We start from the raw sequence: 12,046 nt of genomic DNA, 5'->3' as shown, positions 1-12,046 counted from the left end.
CTCAAGGAAGTACAACGTAATTAATGGAATTAATAATCTTCTTTGTTAAATGTATCTCGATGTCCAATCACTGGGATTGTGTCATGATAATAATTGCAATTACGTAGTATACTTTTTAGCGCTGCAATGTTATGTCAGAGTTTAACTTAAAACCGCTCAGTCTTTTCCGGGGTTTGAATATTATACTTAAACTCGTAGATTAAGGATTACTCTCCGCTGCGCTTCAAATAGATTTTTTTTTTATGGAATAGGAGGAGAAACGAGAGTACGTGTCACCTGGTGTTAAGTGATCACCGCCGCCCACATTCTCTTGCAACACCAGAGGAATCACAGGAGCGTTTACGGCCTTTTTATCGTCCCGGTATCGCACAAGAAAGCTCATTCCACACTACACGTACGTGGAAAAAGCTCCTTGAAAACCGCACTGTGGAGGACCAACACACATCCAGATGGTGGGAATGATATCCTAATTTGTGGCGTGTCGTGCGAAGGTGGAAATCGGCGGCAGGAATCAGGTTAAACAGCTCTTCGGATCATTCTCCGTGATAAATGTGGTAGAAGACACACAATGAAGCGACGTCTCTACGCAACGCCAAGTGATCCAGCCGTTCACAGAGCACTGGGTCCCCGACGATTCGAGCTGCTCTGCGTTGCATACGGTCAAATGGATCGTGCTGATACCATTTTTCAGTGGATATTCCTTAATGGAACAATAAATGACTAAAGCCTACGATAAACGGATGATCTCCGACTCCATATCTGACGCTCTCGTTCCCATACGCAATAGATTATGAGTTTATGACCTTCTTTTATATAAGAGGCAAATGGATAATAGGCTCACGTGATATGGTGTAACAATTGGGTCATGGACATCCGCTACACCAGGGGTCATGAGATGTGATGCTGGACTTTAAGGTGGGAGTATATGCTCTATTCGTGAAGGTGCCTAAGTCAAATCGTTTGTGTAATAAGGGGTATTAAAACACCAATGTGGATTTGGTTTAGAATATAGTATCACATGAGTGTTTTAATACCTTATTATCAACAGTTGCATACAAGACTTTATCTACACCCATAATATGAATCCTTACAAAGGATTCTGAACGAGTGTTGTAATGCTGTACTGAATTTCATTACAACACTCGTTTGTTGTAATGGTTATTAGGACATAGGGTGTTTTAATGTTGGCAATAAGCTAACTGTTTTAGAATCTTTAATAGAGGATTTAAAGCATGGATGTAGATAAAGTAGCTTAACGAGGCATGAAATTTCTAGCAAAACGCGCGTTTGTAGAATGCCTGTAAAAAAAAGTTTGTAGATGTCAACGTGATGCGGGTGGACTTTTGAATTTTGACATAATGTCCCGTGGTGGAATTCAGTCGCTGATATCAATCCGTACAACGCCTCTGAGCAGACCCCGTGATAAATGCGGTAGAAGATGCAGAGAAAACTCAGGTACGCAATACCAAGCAATCAAGTTGATCGGAGATGATTTGATTGTTTCAATTTAAAAGAATTGTTAAAAAACGTTTGTGTGGGAAAGGTTACTATGGCATAAACGATTTTCTTAATGACACCACAGACTGGGAATGAAGCGAGCACCCTCAGGCTCTTGATTATAAATGTTTATTGTACGATATCACATTGTAATCCATATTTTTATATAATAAAAAAAAGCCCGCTCAGTTTCTTGCGCCCGTTCTTCTCAGGTCTGAGGCAGTCTATTTTAAATGGATGGTAGTTTTTCACGTTCAATAAGTGATTTTGAATCCTATTTTGAATAGAAATATTTTTAATTTGAATTTGTCGATGCTTTAAGCCGCTCTTCGTTATGCGGTCAAATGGAAGAAGCTGGTACTGGGTTTTACCTTGTTCTAATTAGTTAGTATTTCCTTGATTTGTTAATCTAGTTCCGTGTTTTTAGTGTGATCAAAAAGGAGTTGTTTTATTTCTTGTATTTAGCATAGATATTGGGTAGTTAAAATAAAATAGAGAATATAATAATATTGCCACACATTTACACAAATTATCTTGCCCCAAACTAGGCATAGCCTGTACTATAGGTACAATACAACGATATATTTAACGGAAACAAACATCGATATTCATCATATAAATGATTGCACCTTTCGGGATTCGAACCCGGGGAATCTCTAGCTTTGTAGCCAGGGTCACTAAGCATTCGGCTATATGGGTCGTATATATATATATTATATAAAAAACGTCCTCAAAAGAACGAATTTAATAAATTTGAAAATTGCGATTTAGAAAAAAAACAGAATTGAAGATAGGAATAGACGATTTAAGAAAATTGTTAAATATGAAATGAACTACCGACTACTTTGACATATATGGCGAGCGGGCGGCCGTGAATGAACTCCTCGAGGTCATTAAGTATTATTATTTTATTAAGTATCGCCTTAATTATAGCAATTTGGTTTCTCATGGGAAACAATAACACGAACGAGCTTAAGGTCACAAAGTCAAACTTTAACAACCTTAGCATGAAAAGACTCATTTGAAATGTGATTCATGAACACATAATAAATAATGATATTGTAGAAGATTCGTAGGGGCGTAACGCGTCGTGGGACAGCTCATTCACTTCCCTAAAATTTAGTCGAGGAAGGCGATTGTTTGTCTATGCGGAGTGCCTATGAACGGTCTTGATGCATTGACTATAGTTGGAAATGTAATTCGAGATATAAAATGTAAACAAAGAAATGTCATTGTGAAAATTCAGAGATTATCTACATTTTTTAGGATAGTTTAATAATAAAGTTATTTTGATTAATAATACATATATCTTAATATATATAGATTACGTGACACGTTGTTTGTCCGCGATGGACTACTAAACTAATGAACGGATTTTAATGGGGATTACTTCTATTACTTAAGTTTTTATTTCGATTTGGTACCCACAATTATTTTTATTTTCAATATTTGTTTTGTATGAACATATTTTCTATGAGAGAATTTAGTGATGCACGGTTTGACAGTTCTGCTTTGAAACAATTTCATTATAACAACAAGGAGCATACATTACGAAATATTTCTCGATGTTTTGAAATATTATTGGCAAATTTATTATTAAACAGTAACTTTTTTATTATCTACAGAACAACGTCTGTGGGGTCAGCTAGTATATATATATATATGTATATAATAAATAATTTCCATATTAATATTCGCTCTCTGATTCGGGGTCTGAAGAGCTTGATGTTGACGAATCGGAATTGGCGACTTTTATAATAAATTTTATTTTCCGCAGCCATATTGTCCCCAAAAAAAGTTTGATAATGCGATTTTTCTCTTTTTACGATTTCTAGTAACTGATTTATCGTATTTACTTCATAATTTTTATTTTTGGATATGAGCTATTCAATAATTTGAGCTTTCCATCGGGCAGTTGTGGGGTTCGATTCTAATCTTCGGGAGTGGTAAGGGACATTAAAACAAATACCGAATTGGTTTTTACCGTTGGCAGTATGCCCTTTAACCACTTTTCATAATGAGCAATTTATTTTTTTGAATTCGAACATTAATAATGCTCCATCTACAAAATCCGTCCTCGCAGCCTATGCGATATTATAAGACGCCTTCCTTCTCCGGTTCGAGCTTTTAAACCTGTGGTAAGGCACTCTAAGATTGCTTATTTAGGAGTTTTAATTTGAGTATCAAACCACATTTTCGATGTTGCGTGACCTGTGGCGCTTGCAGGTAGCATATTAAAAATGTATATATTTTAGGACGATTCTCATCGTGTGCATTGAAAAATCAGGCAGATCAAGATCAGAGTTAACAGCTTGAACAATCTTAAATAATAATAAATATTTTAACCACACATATCAAATAACTTATGAGTGCAAGAAATGTCCAAATTATCATAATAATATCATTACACATTAAGTTTTACATAATCTGTATCATGAATGGCATGAATTAGGCATTCATCATCATAACCTTTTCAGACACAGAAATAGGAGTGCGTTGCGCGCGTTTTTCAGAGGTGACAGAATGTCCTGTCGATTAACCTGGCGCAGCATCCATCCTTCGTTATGTTAGTGACAACAACGAAATAAAAATAAATTTATAAACAAAATAAAGAAAACTTAACAACAAACAAAATCTTAACAACTACAACGGGAAAGCAAGACGAGCACATTCAATCACAATGAATATCATAAACCGAATGAACAAAACAATATGGCGACCAGTCATACCTGTCACTACGACCAAGATATTTTATACGTACGTACGCTCGTTTGTCCTCCTATTCCATAAAAAAAAATATAACATTATGACATTATCAACGTTTTTCTTCTGTAGACGAGCCTAATGTTTACAGCTTCTATCTTATTGCCAGTGTCAAAGCAAAGTTTGCACAATAAATTTACATTTTAATTTTTTGGCTGTATTTTATGCTATATTACAAAGAGAAAACGTTGTGCAATATTTAATTATATGTATTTAGACTACACTTATAATTTTAAAATACTATTTTAGTATATTTTAAAACGCACAATGGAAAAGGATATAATTTGTTATTGGCAACATCATTGTGTACATTTTTTATCTCGAATTATAATTCCGAGTATACTAGAGTCATTATGACTCAAACACACTCAAAAATGATCAGAATAAAAACCCTGTCTCCGCGTGTATCAGGCAGAGTTTTCATTCAGTTGTGTTTCGACCGCGCTTTGATTACAACTTCTTCTTCTTAACGGCTTCATTACATTAAAATTAGAGTTATATATATATTTTGAAGTGAAACCACTTTAGGCACATGAGGGTACTTTTTTTTACAAATGAAACGGAAACGGTAGCGTACGGAAAATTAAGACGTTTTTGTTCAAGGGAGAGAGCAATTGACACCGATTGAGGAAGAGTATTTCTTACTCTCGGGCTGCCTTACTAGCCTTGTATCGTGCTGGATTAGCACGCGGCCGCTAGTAAGTAGAACATCTTCCTTGCATCTACTAGCCTTGTATCGTGCAGGTGTTTTTATAAATCCAAGATGGCCACCGAGCAAAATTATGATTTCAAGCTGTGGAATGAGCTTCCTTGTGCGGTGTTTCCGGGATGATACGACATGGGTACCTTCAAGAAAAGCGCGTACACCTTCCTTAAAGGCCGGCAACGCTCTTGTGATTCCTCTGGTGTTGCAGGAGAGTGTGGGCGGCGGTGATCACTTAACACCAGGTGACCCGTACGCTCGTTTGTCCTCCTATTCCATATTAGACATTAAAATATTAGACATTAAAAAAAAGGGTGCAGAAAACGAATTTGGGATATTTTTTTGAATCCAAGATGGCCGCCACGCAAATTTATGATTTCAACAATATGGATATCGAAGCCTAGGTTCTCGAGGGTGCAGAGAACGAATTTATGGTAATTTTTTTAAATCCAGTGACGTTTTTATCCAAGAAGAGGGAGAGAGTGAGAAAAGGCGAACGTAGCGTGAAACACATGGCACCGCTAGTAAGTAGAACAACTTCGCTACTAGCGTTGTATCATGCAGGCTTAGCGCGCGGCCCCGAGTTAGTAGAATATCTTCCACACTAGCTTTGTATCGTGCATGCTTAGCGCACGGCCATGAGTAGGTAGAACATCTTCCCTACTAGCGTTGTATGGTGCAGGTTAGCGCGTGGCCGCGAGTAAGTAGAACAAATTTCTAATATTGACAAAAACCATCTGGTTTAGAGAACAGATTAGGACAATTGATATAAACGAGATTTAAAAATTGGTTTTCCAACTATGTATAATATACGCACGCCATTTTTTTATGAAAATAAGGGACGTTAATAACGCTCACGTCACGCATTTACCAGCTTGCACCCCAAGTCAATAAATCCCCGTTCGCGTAACGCAAGCGTTTGTCACGCATCCGCCTGTTTACTGCCCAAGTCAAGCGTGCGTAAAGAAGTTTCACTTCAAGTCACTTTGAGACATATTAAGTCTCATTAGATCAGCAGTTTCACTAAGTCCTGCGCGATTTTTAAACCGAAATCGAATATATTTTCTATAATATAAATATTATTATATATATATTTTGAAAATTTAATGTTGTATGAATTCATCGAAATAAAGAACACGTCACCCTGTCACCCAGCTGTCAGAAACTCAAGTGTCACTACACTACTCTCTGTCAATTTATTCCCGCTAAAAATCCCGCTCTGTCAGTCTCTGTCTCAATAGTAATTTAATAAAACAAGTATTCATTTAATATAGTAGCCAAGAATTCAGTTATGTATATACGTGTCTTTATTATTATAAAATTATTTTATTTGTACGTCAACGGGATAGTCTACCCCGCTACATTAGAAGTTTCATATCAAAAACAGTGTTAACAACTGATTTCATATTTGTAGTCGGTTACAAAGGTATGTGTTCACTTTTACACTTGCATTGAATATAATAATCAACAAATGGTATCTTTTTTTATCAAATAATTAAAATAACAATTATAATCGATAAAGTTAAGACCAAAACAATATGAAACTAAATAACAATTTACAATATACTCAAAGCCATATTAAAGAAAAAATAATATATATATATATATATATATATAAATATAAAAGCAGAAATGAGAAAATAGGTGGTATGGTAGGTATTATATTAATACTAGCTGACCCAGCAAACGTTTTATTGCCGATATTAAAATCGCGATACAAAAGTAACTGTTGATCGTAGATGGTTGAAAATTTGAAGTTGTATGTATTTTTAATGCTGACTCATAATCAAACAAATTTAAAAAAAATGTCAAAAAAACTAAAAAAAAAAAATTCGTTTGGGCCACCCGTAACATTTAGGGGGATGAAAAACTAACCTACCCAATATGCACTCAAAATTTCATGAGAATCGGTCAAGCCGTTTCGGAGGAGTTCAAAGTTTAACACCATGACACGAGAATTTTATATATTAGAGATATTTTATTCAGATTTGACAAAATACTCTCTTATCAAATGATTAAATCACACAAACTTTAGTTGTAGAAGAATTCCAGTGTTTTTTTTGTGTATTTAAAACTGTGAAGAGCTAATTGCAAATAAAATATAATAATAATTTGTATCGAAACATACTTTGTTAATTTAATTCCCGAAGTGAGGGACAGTTAATAAATTTATGGATTAATAACTTTAAAAAAGAATATTCTGAGAAATGGATTGCACAAGTGAAAAAACTTACCCAATATTGTATTAATCCGTGGCTCTTGGCAGCCTATATTAAAATAGTGAATATTTATGTAGATTCGTAATATTTTATTGAAAGTTTGTCCGCAAATGGCAGCGCTCTCGTCGGCCCACGTCTTTTAAATAACACGATTGCTTACTTACTCGTACACTTTACTGCTTCACGGCAGAAATAGACGCCGCTGTGGTACCCATAATCTAGCCGGCATCCGGTGCAAAGGAGCCCCCCACTGGTGAATATTTTGATTATTATTTAACTCTCAACATTAAAGTTTTTTTAATTTCCCAGAAATGAGGAATATCTCTTTATAATAACAAATTATTTAGATTGTGAGTCTTTAGCGTTTCATACTTAAATCAATAGATCAAATACTTACTTATACAATATGTATGGGAGAACTTTGAACCCATCACAGTTTCACTGAATATAGTAATAACAAAAGATTGTATGGGATTGTTGGTTTTTTTTTGCTTGTTTGACGTTTGACGTCAGTTTTTATAGCGAATTCGATCAATCTCTGGGGTTTCGCAGTTAAATCGAAAGATCCATTATTCATGTGTTGTTTACTGTTGTGATGCAGTGAAACTAACTCATAAATCATAATATGGGATTTGCTAGTTATAAAGGATAGGATAATATGTGATGAGTATGGGATATTATGTAAGATGATTCAAAGTCAAAATTAAATACTAACATCAAATAGGCTTCAACTAAACGCTTTTAAATCGTCATTAGAATCATTATTAATATTTAATCTAAATTGCTGAATCTACAATAATATTGTGTTTGGTAAAGTTCATTGTTTGTGTAAGGATGCTTCGTGAACATAATGGTGGTGATTACTGTCATAATTAGTAATCGCATCAAACAAATACAATGGTATATTAAGTAAAACAGGACAACCAGGAACACGTCGTGCGCATGACGTCAGAATATATTGAGGTGTACCCACGTCATACATAATAAAATATCTTCTCTAATATGATCGCCTGGTACCAAAACACTGAATGAAACACCGTATAATTCCTATTTCATTTTCTCCCACGTTTAATCTTATGAATTTATGTGTCTGTCTCTTTTTACTGTCGCGTTTTTTCGTTTCATCAACTTTCAAATAAAAACGATGCTAAAGAAATTTCACTTCAAAAATTTGTTTAAATACAAATCATAGTTTAAGTTTAATCAACGTTTAATAATCGTATTCTATAACATCGATGAGTTACTTAATGATACCACGGATTGGGAATGGAGAAAATTATAAATTTTATTAAAAAAAGAAGCCCGCTGCGTTTGTTGCGCCATCTCTCGTTCTCAGGTCTGAGACATTAATTTCTAAATGGGTGGTAGTTTTTGTCTTTCATGTGATTTCATATCTTAACCTGATTAAAAAAATTTTTTTGAATTTGAATTTGAAATAAATATCTCAAAATCGCTCTACTGCCCCGAGGACCTTGGAAACGAAATGCACGTTATTGAAATCATATTTTTGCGTGACAGCCCTAAGAGACTTAGAAGTGATATCCATTTATTACAATCATATTTAGAATATTATTATTAGGCGCGGCAACCATCATCGATTTCAAGAAACCGTTAGAAAGATCAGAGCGTACACGAATGTTGCTACCGCTAGACTATTGCACTTCAGTTATGTTCACAGCATCATGACGCACGGTATTTTGCTATGGGGTCATGCTGCTGACATTAATATAGACAGTCTCTCGAATAAAAATTAAAAGAAATAAATATAATGACTGTTCATTGTCAGTACATTTATGAAAATTTAATATACGTTCACAAAAATCATAACCTTTTGGCTCTTAATAGTGATTTTCATTATTATAACACTAGAAATAAGGGATTGCTTGTAACTAATTCTAGTAGGCTTCATAAGATATAATAATCTAAATATATTATAAATAACGTGACACGTTGTTTGTCTGCGATGGACTCCTAAACTAATGATCGGATTTTAATGGGGATTACTTCATGGAGTGCAGTTTAGTCCAACTTGAGAGATAGGATAGTTTTTATTTCGATTTGGGGCCCATTATTAGTTTTATTTTCAATATTTGTTTTGTATGTACATGTTTTCTATGAAATAATAGTGACGCACAGTTTGACAGTTCCACTGTGAAACAATTTCATTATAACAACAGGGAGCATTTTTTACAAAATAATTCTTGATATTTTGAAATATTATTGCCAAATTTAAAACTTAAATTTAAAATAAAACAGTATTTTTTTTATTATATACAGAACAACGTCTGTCGGGTCAGCTAGTTTAATATAATAATAGACTTTAAGGGTAAATATTATGACCACTTTCATAATAAAGTCCCAGCCACTGTTCAGGCATTATATATAAATAAATTTAAATGGTTTATTAAAAAATAGCTCTGTCGTAAATCCCACTACTCCAAAGATTAATACCTAAGTGATAGGTATATAAAATGACAGCCTGGGACTAGATTATGATTATTTTATAGCAATAACAATTGCAGTACAATATTGTATATTTTATCAAAAATAGCGGGAGAGTTTCTTACGCCGTTTCTTCTCTCTCAGAGTGCCATTTGTTTCCGAAGCGGTGGTAGTATCTAGTACCTAGGTAACACTGAAATTGTTTAGAAAATGAAAAACGGCTGAATGTAGAAAGGTGCCAACTCTTATGTTGTTTTTCGAAGTAATCTCCATTCCTCTCTACACATCGTCGTATTCGAAGGAACCACTGAGAAAAGCAGTGGGCCCATGCTTCCTTAGGGGTCTCTTCTATGGCATTTTCGTACGATTTCACCGCATCTTCAGGGCTCGGAAGGCGAATACCTCGAATTTTATCTTTAGTTCTTGGCGTATGGCGGATGACTCATTATCTCGACACCAGCCAAAGTCAAATATTCAACAGTCCGTTTTGCGGAGTGCGCTGAAGCATCATCACGATAATGTCCTTATCCTCGAAGCAGGATCCTCCTTCACCACGGTGAAGGAGGATCCTGTACTGCTGTTGAATTTTTTCCAAGAAAACAGGCAAACAGCGATTGACATACCAGTCTGCAGTAACTGTCCTTCCATCTTCTGGCACAACTGTCGCGAAATGACCTATCCGACCAAAGAATGAGGCAATCATCTTTTTTCCTTGACGTCTTTCTTTCTTTACCTTAGTTGGCCGATCCTCGAAAGGTAACACCCACTGAGCTGATTGTCTTTTGGTTTCGATTTCGTAGCAATATATCCAGCTTTTATCACCTGTGACGATGTCAAATACAGCATTAGGGTCACCGTCGTTGAACTTATCTAACATTTGGCGACACCAGTACAAGTGAAGGTGTTTCTGGTCGTCGGTTAAAGTATGGGGAATCCATCTGGTACAAATCATCCTGACGCCTAAATGTTCGTGTAATTATTTTTTGAACTTTACTCATACCAATGCCTAGGCTTGCCCGTATCTGCTGATAGGTCACTCTCTTAACTTCCTCTATCATGCGTCGCACAGCACTGATGTAATCTTCAGTAGTCGCTGTTAAAGGACGTCCCTCACGCGGATCATCATTGAGATTGCTACGTCTACGCTTAAACTCGTTAAACCAATTGTAAATAGTGGCACGAGATGGGGCTTCATTAAGAAATGCTAATCGCAGCCTATGATAGCGTTGTTGTTGAGTAAGAACACAACGAAAGCCATAATAAATCTTTGGCATTCTACATTAGGTTACCAAAGAGTTCTAAAATTGAAATTCAAAGTTTTCATTAGCAAAGTTTCTAACTGGCCAGTTCTAATCATTTTCAGTGTTACCCACGTATATTACAATTAACATCAAAAATAATTCTAAATTCCAATAAATGCCATTTATGTTTTTTATGCCAAATATCTAATCAATAATACATTGTTCGCCATTCCAGAAGCTTGGGAATGATTTTCTTTTCTTACATTAAGCTTTCTTTATCCGTTATTCGTTGTATTGTGTTGACCCGACTGTGTTATTATATCGCGATGTAAAGTTATTCCAAAAACATTCTGTCTTTACCTTTGTCTCTACAGAATTACATGACAGGGAGAAGTAATTTTAAATTTGGAATAACTTTTCATTGCGTTTATTAATAAGACAAATGTGTACAGATTTTATACAGTATTCGTGTCGTGCTGACTCCAGAGTTCACAATTTCGGGATAAAAACTTCCTTTCCTATATTCTTGACAACTTTACCAGTGGCTCCTTTGCACAAGATGCCGGCTAGATTATGGGTACCACAACAGCGCCTATTTCTGCGGTGAAACAGTAATGTGTAAGCATTATTGTGTTTCAGTGTGAAGGGTACCGTAGTTAGCGAAATTACTGGACAAATGAGACTTAACATCTTATGTCCCAAGGTGACGAGCGCAACTGCGGTGCCACTCAGAATTTTTGGGTTTTTCAAGAATCCTGTGCGGCATTTCGTTATAATGGATTGGTTGTTTCAATTACCACCAGCTGAACGTCCTACTCAACTCGTCCCATAATGTCATAAAAAAATATCCTATTCCGCGACCCTCTCGAGGGAAGACTCGACAGAAGACACAAATTTAATGCGGCACCTAATGTTTTCGGAAGCAGTAGAGTCCGAATCATGTTTAACGTTCAAGAACCCGCTACACCTCCGCTCAAACCTTGCACCCGGGCCTTTCATAAGTCACACGCATCACGCCTAAGGTCGAGCGAGAGCGATCAAAGAAGATATTTTGTTACAACAACATTATTATTATCATAGATATTCGACGCTTTATATAATAATTTACGTGTGTGTGGTGTCTCATTAGAATAGCACCACCTCCTCGAGTGGGTGTCGTAAGAGGCGACTTGTATCCCTCA

The 12,046-nt window shown here is 35.6% G+C and overlaps 1 protein-coding gene across 3 annotated transcripts in view; it reads right to left on the bottom strand.

Annotated features, from left to right (window-relative positions):
* The window catches only part of LOC126964470 (putative fatty acyl-CoA reductase CG5065), a 109,835-nt gene that overhangs the window by 44,205 nt on the left and 53,584 nt on the right, over nt 1–12,046 (bottom strand). Inside the window, exon 1 of one of the 3 annotated variants that reach the window (XM_050807595.1) lies at nt 7,198–7,307. The exons of the other annotated variants lie outside the window; for them this stretch is intronic. The gene's annotated coding sequence lies outside the window, so the exon portion shown is untranslated. Of the gene's footprint in view, nt 1–7,197; nt 7,308–12,046 lie in introns of those variants that run through there. 3 annotated transcript variants of the gene reach the window in all.

This window comes from Leptidea sinapis, chromosome 5 (genome assembly GCF_905404315.1).
Source record: "Leptidea sinapis chromosome 5, ilLepSina1.1, whole genome shotgun sequence".
Classification (NCBI taxonomy): domain Eukaryota; kingdom Metazoa; phylum Arthropoda; class Insecta; order Lepidoptera; family Pieridae; genus Leptidea; species Leptidea sinapis.
Note: the sequence above shows the minus strand (reverse complement) of the source record. Positions and strands in the feature narration are given on the sequence as shown.